At 46.5% G+C, this 16,081-nt stretch overlaps 1 protein-coding gene across 2 annotated transcripts in view; it reads right to left on the minus strand.

Annotated features, from left to right (window-relative positions):
* MAPK6 (mitogen-activated protein kinase 6) overlaps window positions 1-10,897 on the minus strand; it is a 32,859-nt gene extending 21,962 nt beyond the window's left edge. Inside the window, exon 1 of one of the 2 annotated variants that reach the window (XM_069026242.1) lies at window positions 10,781-10,897. The gene's annotated coding sequence lies outside the window, so the exon portion shown is untranslated. Of the gene's footprint in view, window positions 1-6,170; window positions 6,392-10,780 lie in introns of those variants that run through there. The other variant, XM_069026241.1, reaches the window with a different exon arrangement.
* Between the last annotated feature and the right edge of the window lie 5,184 nt (window positions 10,898-16,081).

Consider the following 16,081-nt stretch of genomic DNA (forward strand, 5'->3'; position numbering starts at 1 on the left):
AAAATATATTCCTTCCTCATTCTTTGTGTTTTATGAAACACCAGAGAACCATTTAAGCCTCAATTAAAATAAAAGCAATTCCTGATAAATCTATTTTAGTAAACACAATAAGTTGCTAACCATTATCTCATATTTCTTCTTATTGTTTAATCAGGACACTCCCAAAACAAAAGCAATCTAGATGACTCAAAGAAGATGAGTTCCAACCTTTGGACCAGCTCTAACTGCAATAATTCTCATGATTGCTGCAATTCAGCAGACTCCAGCATGATAGTAGTGTTCACGTGTGCTCCACGACCTGCTCCAGCACTGCCCTGGGTGACAGCAGGAGCTGCTACGTGGTTCCTGTGTGTAATCTGATGTCCCCAGCTCACAGCACCACAAACCAGCTGACAGAGCTTGCATCCATTATCGCAGAGGTCAGGTGCACAAACCCTTTCACTCGTGCTCAGTAGTGGGAGTGACAAGGCCAGGCTGCACTGTGGGAGCTCTTACCTGGCCTCCCAAAGCAATCACCAACCAGCTTAGCCACCAGACAAGAGTGAGCAAACTCTTCCTGTGTCCTGAAATGGTGGCCCAGAGGAGTAAGATTGCAGCTTACAAACCTCTCACCTTTTTCTTGCTGTTAACTTTTCCAGGACAGCCTGTCTGTCCTTGATTTCTATGTTGGAAAAGGTATATCCCAGAAATCAAGACAGAAGACTCAGCCCTTGCTTTCAGAGTCAAACCATACTGCCAGGGCTGGACTAGGAATCTCATTACCACTGCCCAAGCCATCCTGCTCCAAGGGCTACTCCAAAGAGGGCTTAACACTCCCAAGCCTGTCTGTCAGAGATGCTTGACAAAGACTTCACAAAGCAGCACGATATTTGTCAAAACCAAGGTGGTGATCTTCCCCTCAACCCAACAAGGGTTTTGAGATGTCAGCTGTTTATTTTCTCCTGACAGACTACCCAAGCTGGTATTTCCACAACTGCATGGACTATCTAGATACTTCCTAGAAGTAAAGTGAGATTATTATGGTTTGTGATAATATCCCTGTTTAAATAATTAAGGCAACTCATTTGCTTGTAGTAAAATTGATTCAAGGACTACATGTACAATTTGCGATCAAAGTACTACCCTGTACCCCGTGTTTATCATGCCAGGTCCAAAGGCGTTTGTTAGTAAACAACAGCAACGTGATCATTGCTAGGCAGCAGGGAGTCAGAGGCAGGGCTTGACCAGGCTGCTGTCAACTAAGAAATGTCAGCGAAGGACCTGCGGGGACTGCTGAAATCAAGGGAAGCAGCAGGGCGGTAATGGAAACTTTTGAACCTTTTCACACAGAGGAACAAGAAGATTTAGCTTTCTGATTGCTGAAATGTTTCAGATAGCAGGAGAACATGGGAATATGGGCCTTCATGACAGCTAGTACACTTCTCTGACCTTGGAAGGGAGCTCCATGGGGCATGACAATCACAGTAATCAGAACAAGCTCTATCTGCTCTGATACAGCTTTACTGCAGGAGCAGATTTTCCTTTTTCTCCTCACAAGTGCTCAGTGCTCTCCTTCATTCATTGCACAAGAAAGTTCTCACCTGATTACCAGCAACTGGATACCAAAAAACCGAAGCCAGTGTACTGCCCTATGTGCTATTCATCACATATTGCCCCAGTCTGAGGACAGAACCACCAGCGTTTAAGGGCTCTGAAAATAACCATTAAATTAATTTCTACAATCTGCAAGACTGTCAGAATATCATCATTCCCACTGTTCTGAACTGAGTCACAAAAGAACAAGGTCAAAGTAGCCCTTAATAGCAGATTTAAGATTACTAGAACTGAATTTTGCAAGGGTTTGGTAATTTATTCCACTGTTCAGCTTTTCAACTCACTTTTCAAAGTCCTCGGTCCTGGCACCAAGTACAGATCGCCAAAGCTCTGAATTCTCAGTTTGCAAGTTATTCTAGGCTTTGTCCAGGCAGTTCTGATTTTCACCAGCACCAGAAGCCCCCGAGTATCTGAGCTTGTACACCCCGAGTAGCTGTGTTTGCACCCCTCTGTGCCAGTGTCTCCACTCCCTCTCGGAGCCCATCTAGTTTCTCCAAGTCTCTCCCATTTTCTGGCTTCTATTTTCTTTTCTCCTGTCCAATTAAAACCTCATTTTTACAAGCTTTCTCTCCAAACCTGTTTCTTAAAAGTTCCCTACCTATTTGGTCCTTGTTTCTTCCACACATGAGTCACGTAGCTGCTGGATCCAACAGGAGCCACTAAAAGCAGTACATGGGAGGAACAGTCCACTTAAATTCAATTAAGGTGCTTAATCCCAACTTAGCCTGCAGAAACCTGTGGATGCAGTCACAGGAAAATTTCTGTTCAGGAGCTGTGTGGGCTAGAGCACACCCAGGACTCACAGCATGGGAATTTATCTGCTAACAGATCTCTCAGTCTGCAAAACCTGAGGTGTCCAGTTCGCAAACACCAAGAAAGAAAAAACGTGCATTTATAATTCTGGATTTCAAGAATGCCCTCCTCTTCTGAAACAGGCAAAAGTCTTTTAAAAACTTCTTTCTGTTTGCTTGTTTTTAGGTAGGGCAAAACCAGTGATCTCCTCTGCCCCAGTTCTTGTAAAATAAGCTAAACATTCCAGCAAAGTTCAGATTTGGAAATCTACCTGGCACAAAAATGTTTCCATCTGAAGAACTAGCTGTCAGCAAAGTCACGGTCTACCAAAAGAACCTTGCCCGAGCCCCCAGGATGCTGCAAGTCCCAAAGTGCTGTGGTGACGCTGCTTCCCGCAGGTGCAGCCTCTCCCCGACCCCGCTCCTCTGCCGTGCACGGGAACGGGCACGTTCACACCTTCTCCCCCAGCAGAAGGTGCACAGAGAGCTCACACGGACTGCCTCACCTCTCCAGGGTGCACAGAGAGCTCACACGGGCTGCCTCACCTCTCCAGGGTGCCTCCTGATATTCCCAGACAAGAAAGCTGCTAGCTGTCAAGGAGGGTGGTGGTAAAGGAGTCTTGCTACACAGCAGTGGATTATGGAGGAAAAGAAGTGACCCAGAGAGTTTCTGAGGAGGAATTGTCCCTGTCAGTGCCCTCCCCATGGGTGGGTGACAGGTTGCTGGGGGAGCACAGGTGGCCAGGGAGTGAGGGGCACCTGCTGCTGCGATGCCGGGGACCCTATTCAAGCTTCCCTTCCCCTTCACAAACCTGTTTTGGACAAAGGCCCTCAGCAGTGCAAAGCAGGAGGCTGTAAGAAAATATCCCACTCTCCAGGACAAAGTTTTTTGCTATTCTTTTGCTCCAATGTGTGGCCACACAGCCTCTCTTACCACCCAAACCCTGCCTGGTGTCCTGGTGCAGACCCCACACTCCTCACTACGGCTGTGGGGCAGCCAGTGCTACAGGGACACAGAACTACAGGGGGAGACCCAGCCATTAGGGGAACACAACACTGAAGGAGATGAGGAGCTAAGTCTTTAAACAGTCTCCATCATCAGCTTCTCCCAATCTCAGGTTTTGGCTGATTGGAAAGATGGACAGAAACCACGTGTGACTGCGTGCAAGGGATGAGGAGGATGTCAGCATTAGCCCAGCTTTCTGATGGTTACAGAGGCTGTAATTTCATTTTCTTTCCATTGTATCCTATGTGAAAAGCATTCCAAGTCGTGCCGCACCCCCTAAATCCTATTAAGAAAAACTAGACCTCGCAAAGCTGTTTTCCAGTGTGACGAATTCAGGTTTTGTGGCTCTCTGACAGTTTTCCATTAACTCCCGACTGAGCAGAAGCGACCAGGTCACCGAACACCAGGGGAGCAGGACTCCTTGCCCAGATGCCTTGGCTGGGCTCAGTCTACTTCTTGGAGTCCCCATCTCCAGCCTCAGCAGAGCCCGTCACACCCCTCTGCCACTCAGCAGCAGGCAGGTGTGAGCAGGAGGCCCGAAGGAGAGACAGCTCATCCCACACTCCTGCTGCAGGGTTAATGTGCAGCACATCAGCGAGCCCATGCACTGCCACGGCCACCCTCGGCACCTCGGGGACACCCTCTGCTGCAGGAGGGACTGCCTCACCTGCAGCAGCAGCACGGACTGCCTGCAGCCCTCCAGCATCACACTGGCTGCCGAGGCAGGCAGCATCTGAGAAATACTTCCCCAAACCTGCCCTTGTGTTCTTTAAAACAAGCTTCTATTTATGCTGCTGCTGGTGAAATATACCTGAGAATATGTCTGAAATATACGGAAAATAACCTGGGTCCCCAGTCTACCTTCGGTTATATTTTTCCTGAAGCTCTGAGGCTCCCGTCCCTCTGCAGAGCAAACACAGCATTTGCAGGAATAAAGCTGCACTTATGTAAGTCTCTGACAATGCCAAGTTGAAAGTCTGACAGAGGAAAAACTTCTGGTAAAAACCTATTTTTTGCCATTTCAAGAGATCTAATCTATCTTCTATGCATTCCTGACCTTCAGAAAGCATTTTCATCTCACATATTAAGTATAACAATCCTCTTAACAGGGAACATTTTGTTAGAGCTTTAAATTGGGTTACGTAAATTATTTGTAGTTCTGACAGCAGGTTTCTCTTCCGTCCACGAGGACAGTTGTTATGAGATTGCTACAAGGTTCATTTGCAATCACTGCAGATAATCATCTGAAGAGACTGTTTGAAAGGAGATTTTATGTGGGGCATATGCTACCAGTTTCTTAAGGCTTTTTATAAAAGCAGCATTTTTGCCAAATAATTTCCCGTACAGTAACATGCATGAGAATTAAGACATCCCTGACATGAATGGCAAACTGAGAGAACAGAAGTTTTTCTAAGTCCCACAAACTTTAGGAGGTACAGAACACAAAGGGAGCCCCCCCCTCCCCCCCCCCCCAAAAAATATATATGTGTGGTACTGAACACATCTCAATCCATGGTTTTACTTTTGCTGACTGCAGTAGGAATTGCAAATAGTCAGGATGAGGCTCTTTGTTCCCACTACGTACTTGTTCAGAAAAAAAAACAGTGTGGAAAAATTATTCAGCAGTTACAGCACTACTTTTAGCATTGTATCAGAACAGTCAGTGACTTAGAAACACAGTTTGCAGTACTCTCCATTCTTTCTTCTCCTCAGCCCCAGCCAGGCACGGGCTTAGACACTGGTTTTGAATGGGAAGAGTTCTCTGGCAGCAGAGCCCTCCTGCCTCCCTATCTCTTGTCGCTGGTCAGGCTGATTGGGGAAAAGACGTTTCTACTCATTTTGTCATGGGTGGGAAAAGAAAGGCATCATTTATAAATTTGGATTAATATTTAGGTTTTCTATTATATTATCCACCCCCCCGTAAAGCAAAATTTTATTAAAATTGAAAGTATTTTTTTTTACTTTAAGAGCAACAATTTACCAAAACAAAGTTTTAAAATGAGAACTTTCAAATGAAAATATGGACATTTAATTTTTAAATCTTTGTAAGAGCATTTCAGATTTTTTTCTCCCTAAGCAACAAGAGCAAAAAGTTTCACCCAATGCTAAATACAAGCCAATCCAGTAGACCTGATTTCTACACTCCTGCTGGCATTACATTCTCCTCAACAGTGGTACAGAAACCAACAAACCCTTCTGCAACATCAGAGTACTCCAAGGAGCGACATTTTCAAGAAGGAGAAAACCTGTGTCTCTGTAAAGCACACACACATGCACAAACACAATAACCATGCAAAAAAACCCGTGCTCAGCAGAGAGGACCTTTACCCACAAAACTTAACATCTACTAACGTTTCCAAATCTGCCTAGGAATGCTTTCCCTTGCTATTTCCAGTTGTATTGAGCTAGCTCATGGTGTTTTATCTTTCCCTCCCCTTCTTTATGCAATGCCAAACATTTATTTTCAGCAGTCTATACAGAGTTGTCTCATGGTTTTATTAGCAGTCTTTCTTATAATACTTTATCTACAGAGAATACAATGCATTAGGACTTCTAGGGACAATGTTATTGTCCCTAGCTATTCCTGTGAATTATCTAGAGACACTAGCTGATTAAAATGAAATTATTTTATTTCTATAAAAGACAATATATTATTATTTTGGCAATTCTCAAAGAGATAGAGATGTTTCTAAGTGTTAGTTAGAAAGGTTGATCTTGATACTTCTTTCTCTCTAAACAAACAGATCTCATGGGAGAATACACACAGACATTTAACTTACCATTACTGCAGCTATCTTTTGACTTCCTCAGTATCATTAATATTTAAGCAGAAAGAACAGAACAAATAATTATCCTAATGATACCACACCAGAACTAACAAAGTAATTTTTAAAAAGCCGTCCAGAAGAAGTGAGAAGGTCAACCAGAAAACACGAGTCAGGAATAGCTGTGCTCCGAGGAGGAGGGAAAGGTTATGTTGCTGTGATATGAGTAGTGCACAGCTGTTACTCTAGTAATAATTCATCATATTAATATTTAAATGAGAGGAGGAGGGCACGAGACTGTGTGTGACTCAATGGTCCCTCCCTGTCCTCAAGCAGAAAAACAGGCCACCAATACAGAAAGAGCATTAGGAGCTGCAGAGTGGGAAGGTTTGTTTTCATTATCTCGTGAATAAAAGTGGGCAGACTGGTCCCTGAAGAAGTCCAGAAATGATCCTGCTTTTACTAGAGCAAGTCAAAATCTGTTTCTAGTCTCAGAAGCAGCCATTGCCTAATGAACAAATTGATCCAGCCAGCAGTGCTCCAGGTCTGCACGTGGTGTTCCTTGGGTTTCAGTGTATTTCCAGCAAGCCTCTACACTTCCTCCAAAGAGCTGCCTGCAGGAGTCTTGCCTGGCAGTCCCTCACAGGGAATTGCTGAATACTGCTGTACTTTGCCATTTATCTAAAGACACATTTATAAAAACATGTCTTTAATGGGGCTAACTTACCTCCAGGCTCGCTGCATTGCCTGGGCCCATTGGGGCCTTTGGGTGGGCAGTCAGGAGACCTGAGGAGGAGCAGGAGTGTCTGGGGGTGTTGTGAGGAGCAGAGCCTCAGCTCTGGGGAGCCTGGGGGAGCTGCTGGAGGTAGAGCAGCAACACCCAGCAACAGCAGGCTCAGCTCGAGGTGGAGGGCTGGAGGAAACAGCTGATGCAGGCATAACCCAGACAGATGTGGGTGGCATCCCTGGCAGGAGAGGCAGCCTGACTATGCTTGGTTGCATATAGGGTTGCACAACTTTATCCAACAATTAAATATAAACACACCTCTCACATGCTGGGTTTTGGGAAGTTTGGATTTTCTTTTGAATTCTGTACAACGCCCTCCTCTTTGTTAGCAGAAAAGTGTTACTATGATAGCCCTGGATGAGCATCGCCTTGTTGGCTGTGTAACTCTAAAAAGATAATAAGCAGCCATTAAGCCAGAAACACAGACATGAACTCCAGAAGTGGCCATGAGGCTAAAGAACAAATAGTTTGCAACAGAACAAATCCACAGAAAAGCGTTCCGTTTAGTGCTTGGCATGAAAATACAAGGTACACAAAGCACAACATTAGGAGATGCCAAACTCATGCAGTAACATCAGTCAGCACAGCAAGGTAAATTCTTCATCAGAAATTTTCTGTTTTTTCCTGTTCAAGCAAAGATGTTCCTCCCTCCTTTCATTTTGTTAGCCTAATCCTTCACGAACAAGTTTGCAAACAACCTGAGTTAAGATTGATATTATTTTTAGCTGACTGTCTCAAAGGTTTTATTTACTGTATCCTGTACAAAATGATTTGTTATTAATACACTGCAGAAAACACCACCCGTCAGATCTTTTCCATATCCACTGTCAGCATCCCAGCAAAGTAACCATTTAGAACTGGTCCTCATGACTTGCTCCAAAGGTTTTTATATAAAGCTGAATCAGGCCCCTGGACATGTTGGAGGCATGGGGAATGTTGATCTAGGCTGCTTGCAAGAGCAGATTACAAGATCTGCAGAAAGATACCCTTCTCTGTTTTAGCAATTCCAGTAACACATGAGCCTGCAGAGACTGGGTTCTTCCTTCCTGGATTTTGGGAATGCTGGAGGAACAGAGCTCCCAGACTGGCTTTAATCCCTGGCAGAGCCCTCCCTCCAGCTCCACCACTGCTCCTGCCTCATGGGTACGACAGATACATGAGGCTGGAATTAGCCATCCAATGCAGGATGTATCAGTTTAAATCAGAAGAAAAACTGTGGACAAAGGCTAAAAAGTCTTTGCAACCACTGAATAGCTAATTGAAGGCGAATGTGTCATGGAAGATAAACGTTTTCATGTGCAGATTGGGCCAGCTGACAGATTTAATAGCTTCCATAAAACACCAGATTGCAACAGCTTTTATAACTGCCTTTATAGGCAACCATCTGGGTTTGGTGGCTACCAGATCAGTGTGCAAAGTTTGAGGAGGTGCAGAAGCCCAGGCTCAGATTTGCTCTTCTTTCAGTGACAGAGGTTGCCAGTTTAATCCAAATCTCTGGCCTTGATTCAGAAGAGGCTACAGCCTCTGTTGATGAGTACCTTTGAGATTAAGGTTTTTTCAGGCTTTGTGTAATGCCTGCTTAAATGGCAGACCATTCCAGCCTATGCTCTTAGTTTAAAAGGAAAAAAAGGCAAATTCATGCTTGCCCTGGGAACAGAGGAGTCAGTGTGAAGAGCCATGCTGGCACCACAGCCCCCAAACCCTCATCATGTGCAAATTCTAATTGAATTAGCATGTGTTAAAGGTGCAAGAGGCAAATGGCTGGGTACAGCCCTGGCATGGTCAAACACAGCCTGCATCTGTGCCCAACTTTTCCTTAACCGCATGGTCTCCATGGCTTGGTCTTCCCAGTTGAAACTGGGCAGCTGAGCTTCCCCCAGGCCACACAAGAGGACAAACTCCCCTCTGGCTCTGCCAAGGCCACGTGGTCCACTTGAGATGCTAACAAATGCTCTCAGAAGTGCTGTGTCTAATTTAGATTCCAAGTAACAGCAGCAAGGCTTACATAGTTATTTAACAGTCAAAGAGAGGGGTAGGCTTTTTATAGTATAAACTGTATGAAGTGATAAAGATCTATTAATCATCTAACATGCAGTTTATCTACAGACAAATAGGATTAAAAATAGAGCAGGTAGTTTCGGCTCCTTTTTTTTTTTCCTTAATTGGCATGAGAACAGCAAGCTGGCAGATGAGGAAAAAGAAGGTTGCTGAGGATGCCGAGCACAAGGCTGCGGCTGAGCTGCAACCAGAGCTCTCTCAATTATTTTCTCCCCCTGATGAGAGGCCAGATCTTAGGTACCCTTGAGTGGCCCTTTTCTGTAATGAGGATCTCGGTATTTGGCCTATTCATATTTTTCATTTCATTTCTCTGCACTTGGTCCAGGAAATCATGAGGCTTGTCTTGGCGTTTTACCACAGGAATCAATGCAAAGAATTCTTCCTTTTAAGTGCTTGGCTCTGCCTCAGAGTTTTTTAATCTTTCCTTTCCTAAATGTAACTGATTGACAGGAGTCATCCCTGGGTCGGTTTTCAACTCATGTTCCTAATAGCTTAACTTGAAAGAAATACAGTTTCACAAAGAATTTTCCTTGGGACAGTCTGGAAACCCTTCCTGTCAATAAATAATTTCTACCAAGTGAAACACTGACAGGGCTATGCTGCTCAGCTAAGTACACTGTGAAACATTAACCTCCCTCTCTCTCCCGTGGTGGCAGAGACTGTGTTTTGCTGCTTTGTGACCCGTGACTGACCTCACCATGAACTCCCATATTTTCAGCACACCTCCTTGAGGTTTGGGATTGAGCTGGCACCTGTATTTAAAGAAGCAGATGGCAAAGAGCAGCTTGCATTTCTTCCTTGTCTCTGAGTGTTATATACAGTGAGAGTGGGGCAGATGGTGTCAGGACCCCTGTTCCTCATCCAGGACACTAATTTGTTCCCATTGCTGCTGGACAGGAACTGTGACACTGGAGATGCCAGGGCTGTCATTCCATGGAGCTCCAGGACCTTGTGGTGAATTCCTGAGGGTGTCAGAGGGTGAGAAGCTCTGGGAGACCCCTCCACACTCCAACAACCCCACCAAGAGAGGGTGTGCCCAGAAGAAGATCGTGGGTGATGCCAGAGCAGCACGAGGGCAGGAGCCACCTCACCAGGATCCTGATTGACACCTGTGCCTCTGGCTCTTCCCTACCCACTCCTTCCAACCTCACCCCTCCACTGAGTAAGTTTCTATACACCCACACTTCTCCACACCCACAATTCTCTCTCCTTCACCTGTCATAATATGCACCCTGGCTGTGCTGGCAAGCCCACGACACCCAATTCACTGCTGTTAGCAGGCCCAGAAAGGGAAGCCTTGTTCAGGCACCTGCTCGTGGGGTACCAGCCAAGCAGAACACCAGACCTCCCTTCCAGCCATGTCTCCAGAGGACCTTTTCTCATGATGGCATTGCCCTGCACAGGGATCCATCTCAGGAGGGCTGCATGACTTTGCCAAGCCTGCACCAGCAGCCCAGAGCTATTTTATAATTAGGACACTTCAGTCAAAGACAAGTTGTTAAGAGACATGTACAGAAGAGCGTTTTGTGGAAAGGGCTGGGTAAAGAGGAATAAGGCAGTTTAACGTCCTCACAAAGAACACTGATCCAAAAAGGAAAGGAAAGGATTTTTCTTTTCAGTAAAAGCCAAACCAGACCAAACCCCACTTTCCCCTCAGTGTCAGCAGAGCACCCAGCCTCCAGTGGCAAGGCTGCTACAGCCCTGCTCACTGGTCCAGGCCTGACAGCGCTGCCCTGGCAGAAAGAAAAAAGCCAAACCATACAAAAAAATCCACTCTTACTCGGAGGTCAGTCCTGCAACCTGTACACAGCAGCCACAGCAGAGGCAGGACGGCCGAGGAGAGGTGAGGGCAGTGTGTGGAAGGAGCTCGCACAGCACAGAGCCCGCAGCTCGGGCCCGGCACGGGCAGTCCCTCTCTCCCTTGTGCCCGAGCTTCTCTCTGTGCTCCCAGGGCCCCGAGCAGACCCGAGGGACACAGGGAACAAAGTACACGCCATGTTCTGGCCAGGCTTTGCCAGGCAAAAGGTAACAAAGAGCGCTGAGCTGCCCCGTGCTCCTGGAGGCGAGCCTCAGGCTTTGGGCTGCCCATTGGCACGCTCGGCACGAGGTGCCCAGTACCAACCCGGCTCAGCAGGAGGAAAGCAAAGGAAGAATCCCTATGGCACTCAGCTGTCTGCATGTCTGATTAGCACCTGTACTTACGGGAGCTGCTCCTGCCAGGCCGGGTACCTGTGCCTGCCACCGAGGCTGGTCACTCTGGAGATTTGACGCCAGGCCCTTGGCCCTGCCACCTGCATGGGCTGCTCTGCCTGCTTGGTGCTGGCCACCTGGCAAGTCCTGGCCTTCTGCTGGCTCAGCATGAAGGAGTTGGCAGTGGAGCTGTCTCTGGGATACTTTCTTGTCTGGCATCTCCCTCCAGAGCTTGTGGTTGAACTCTTGTTATTTTGCTTTCTGCACCAGCAGCTCTCATACTTCAACAGAGATGCTCAAGCAGGATTGAGAAACCCCGAACTCTGCTCTACCTGCTCAGCCTGCCTTACAGCCCTCCCTTGGCCAAGCAAAAGTAATTTTAGCAACTTGGATGGTAAAACATTTAGCCTTTAGGTCACAGCTGGGAGGAAGTTGTAATAGGGCATCAGAGACCCAGACATCCTTATAGAGTCCTACAAATTCATAGTCTCATAGAATCCCAGAATGGTTTGGGTTGGAAGGGACCTTAAAGATCATCTAGTTCCAATGCTCTGCCATGGGCAGGGACATCTTCCACTAGATCAGGTTGCTCAATGCCCCAGCCAACCTGGCCTTGAACACTTCCAGAGATAGGGCATCCACACCTTCTCTGGACAACCTGTGCCAGGGCCTCACCACCCTCACAGTGAAGAATTTATTCCTCATATCTAATCTAAATCTGCTCTCTTTCAGTTTAAAGCCATTCTCCCTTGCCCCATCACTACATGTCCTTGTCAAAATCCTTCTCCAGCTTTGTTGTAGCCCCCTTAGTGCCTGCTGTACATGCCCAACCATGAGGGGCAAATCCCTAGGGAGCGATTCACCCTGCTGCCTACTGCTCTGACCTGAGAGGTTTGGATGTGTAGATTCAGAGACTAGAAGCAGGACATCTACAACAGATACACCACCCCAAACATGGAAATATTCCTGCCATGTCCTCACTGTAGCTGGCTCAGTCTTGACCGTGTAAATGAACAAAGCCTAATGCTGGTGAAGGTAGAAAAACCTGTCAGGAGCTCAAACTATGGAACAAACAAAAGTGTTGCAGGGAAGGACCATGGGGAAAGAGGAAAGGGAAAGAAGGAAGGAAGAAAATTTAACAGAGGTTATATTGTGCATGAGGATCAGGCAGCTTAAAGTGCCATAAAATCCTTTATACAAATGTTCTTGCAGTAAAATGAAATAGCAGCTATTCTCGGGGAAACTGCAGCTACCCTAAGTGAGTATAGCAACACCCTGGATGATGCCATATTTTTTCCTTTTTGAACCAACTGCTCTCACTTGTGGTCTGTATCTGTATCCTTACAAAGTTCTTCAGATCAGCATATCAAGTTCAAGTGGAAACTGTTTAATACATTTATACACTGTGGCTGGACAGGGCTTTGTTCCATAACTATTTCTCATGGTGAGATAACAGACAGAACTGCATGAGTCACTAACTGTCCATCAAAGCACATAGGTTTATTCATGACTCTCCTTACCCCTGGGAACAGATAAACAGTTTAGATATCCCTCAATTAAATCTCTCCAGGACCACCTAGTCACAGATTTGTTTTTGATTTCCTACTTTTAAAAGCTTTTGTCCCTGTCTACTGAGTTCACTACAGGCAAAGCTGGTGCAGTATTACTCTTTTTTATTTCAGTCCCTGCTTTTGCCCGAAGGTTTCTCAACATCTCGAGTCCTACCCCACTTGCTCAGACCAAATCTCACTGATCACAAAGATGAATGGGGCTCATTTCCTCATTTTGTCCCATGGGACAAGAAACATACTTAGTAATGCTCCAGGTTACATATGGCTCAGATACACTGCCAGGGCCTTCCAGCCTGTTCCAGAGCAGATTTCCTGTATCCTAGACAGCTTCCCATTTAAACAGGCACAGACTTCCTTCCCACCATGCAGGTGGGACCTTAAGTACCCATGACCCTGCATTATCAAGCCCATATCTTCTGAGCAGGTCACAAGGGCACAGTGGAAGCAAAGAGGTAGTGTTTAAACCACCAAACAGTTATTCTTTCATCAGGGCAGCAATGAAACCAGCACCACACAGATCCAAAGAGGAAACTCTGCCTTAATAAGCTTAGATCAGAGTGCAAAGTAGGTGGAAACATGCCAGTTAATGACTTCCAGCTCCTGCATGGAGAGCACAGTGGAGGAGGACAAATGGAGCAGTGTCTGTCCTCAGCTTGAGAAGTCACAGAGCTCCTTTCTTCTAGATGCTCCATTTGTGTGTTTGGAGTGGGGGTGGCTTTAGGGATGAATACACACAATGACACATAGAAACATGCCACACATTTGGAACTCAAATCAGACAGCCCTCCACAACATTCTGCAGTATTAATAGTTGGATTTTCGTGTAACTCGTTACAGGACAGAACTATTTCATGAACTCAGATATCACACTGAGTCCTAAGAGCAGTACTGTTTCTTCCTTGTGGCTGGGAAGGCAGGAAAGAGAGGAAAGTCTGGAAGCCTGCCACTTGCACTTGGATCCCTTCTTTCCTTACTCACAAATTTCAAACCAGGCACTTCCAAAACATACTGAACTTGTCATAGAATAAAGGGCACAGCCACAACCTCATATTTCACAGGACAGGGAGAAATCCTCCAGAATGCAGCCAAGGCATCCAACTAGGACTACAGGACAAGGGAAGGGAAAGAAAACAAAGAAAACTGTATCTGTGACCTGCCAGTGGATTAGCACTGAAAAAAAAATTGAGCTTCATGACATACAGCCCTCTCAAAATCTGGGCGTGATAAAAGTCCAGGCTCTACCCACGCAGCAGGGCCAGCAACAGGCCCAGGCCAAAGAGAAGCAGGTCAAGAGTCTCTAAGGTTCAACCCCTATATTCAATACACAACCAAAAGGGCCGAAAAGCCTGCGGGAGCGTACAGACAAGCAGCAGGACCGCCTCAGGCCCTGCCACCCCTCCGTGTCATCGTCCCACTAAAGAGGGTTGACTGTTCCTGTGTTTCTCAGATGTTTGCCTTTACTGGTCACAGCTCTCTCAATCAGAGGAAAGTTCGGGCCTGAAATTCCAGGCTCCCACCCTTTTGCCATGAAAGCACCCAACCACGCCATTTCCCTGGTCTTCAGCAGGCCCTCAGATCTGATCTCCAAAAGAGAGATCCCCTCCACTCTGTCCTGCCTCTCTCCCACCCCTCCAGAGGCTTACAAGCCTCTATCCCCTCATCCTATGCTACCCTGAGAAAGCTGATGGCCAAGGCATTCCCAGGGAGCCAGGCAGTCTCACTGCCATGCTTAGCAGACAAAGTTGGGGTGCCCTTGCTGGGAGAATGACCCAGTCAGTCACCAGCTAGAGGTCCCTCAGATAAAACCTCCTGAGAGGGAGAAGGGCGAGGAGCAGAAGGGCTCACACTGACTCCACTCTTGCTGAGAGACACCTTTACACTTCAGCACCCTGGGAACTGAAAAAAGGGTGTTCTGGGGCTGAACAAATCTGAAACTTTAATTTTCAGAAGTTTGGGCAAACACTTCTGCCTGGTTCTTTTGCAGCACGTGAACCTCACTTTGAGTGCAGATTTCCACCCAAAACTCAAAGCAAAACTGCTGAAACCACAGACTTTTACAGAAACTCTGCTCAAAATAACTGCCTTAGCTCAGGTTTACTAAAAATTCAAATCTCTCTTGTAGTCAGGGCACAGGGTTTCAGGCTGGTGAGGAGAACAGCAGCTGGGGGTTCCAGGGGAAGGACTAAGGCAGAGAGAGAACAGGAGAGCCAGGAGCCCAGCCCCACTTGCCAGAGGAGCAGCCCATGGCCAGTGCAGCCCAGCAGCTCTGCACACCTACCCCTTGAAGCACCACACGTGTTCCTGAGCTGTCAGCATTTCTGAACGTCGTCGGTCCCTGTACATGACAGTGAGGTTCTTTGCCTTAATTACCACATCTGTTTGCTGCCCTTTGGGAATAAGGACTGAAAACTTTTACAACACTTGCATGGGTGCTTTTCGGGCTTTCTGCTCCCCCTGCTTTGTGGCCACTCTGCCCATGCTCCAGACATGACCTTGTGCCTTCCCTCCCTGTTGTATTCCACGCTGGGAGCTTACTCCACTTACTCTTTTTAGCAGCCTGTTCTCCTTATCTGTTGTAAACTCAGCAATGCAAAGAGCATAGGACACTCGGATGGGACACCTGATGTCAGGAATAGCTTCCCTGGCTACTTGAGCAGGACTGCAGCTTGACAAACCTTGCTTGACAAACACCACTGCAAGTCTTGGAGAATGTGGGAACAACTCTTCCCTTCTGTGAGTTGGATCTGTAGCTCTTCACCCTGGATAAAAGGCTGTTCAGCACTCAGGGCTGCCAGGACCGCCAGAAGCTGCTCTTTGCTTGTTGTTTTTTTTTTCCCCCTCATAAGCCACAGACAGAAGAAAACCACAGAGGGAAGAAAAGCCTTTAATCAGCATTGGAGATTTGGCTACTACACTTCAATTCTCTCTTTTATTTTTCAAGCAGGCAGATCTAGAGAAGAGATAAGCATATGCCTAAGCAGTTTGCTGAATCAGAATCAAAAGAGCACTCAGATTCTCCACTCAAGACTTGCTTTGATACTTCAGTTATGCAATTCACTTAAACAGTACATGTAAATGAATTATATTTTTTTCCCTCCCTTGCTTTTGATGCTGATATTTCTGCAGGAAAAACTGCATATCCCAACCCTAACAGAATTCACTCTTCTTTGGCAAGCCTGGCACTGATGGGTAGTATGAACAGGCAGTCACCTTGCCCGAAGTGACACTGACAGGCAATGGGCTGTGGTCCCCAGGAGTCAGACTGATAAAGGCAGTCTGGCAAATAACTGCTATTCAAAATACTCTTAAATCTCTGCTCT

Source organism: Aphelocoma coerulescens, chromosome 10 (assembly GCF_041296385.1).
Source record: "Aphelocoma coerulescens isolate FSJ_1873_10779 chromosome 10, UR_Acoe_1.0, whole genome shotgun sequence".
Taxonomy (NCBI): domain Eukaryota; kingdom Metazoa; phylum Chordata; class Aves; order Passeriformes; family Corvidae; genus Aphelocoma; species Aphelocoma coerulescens.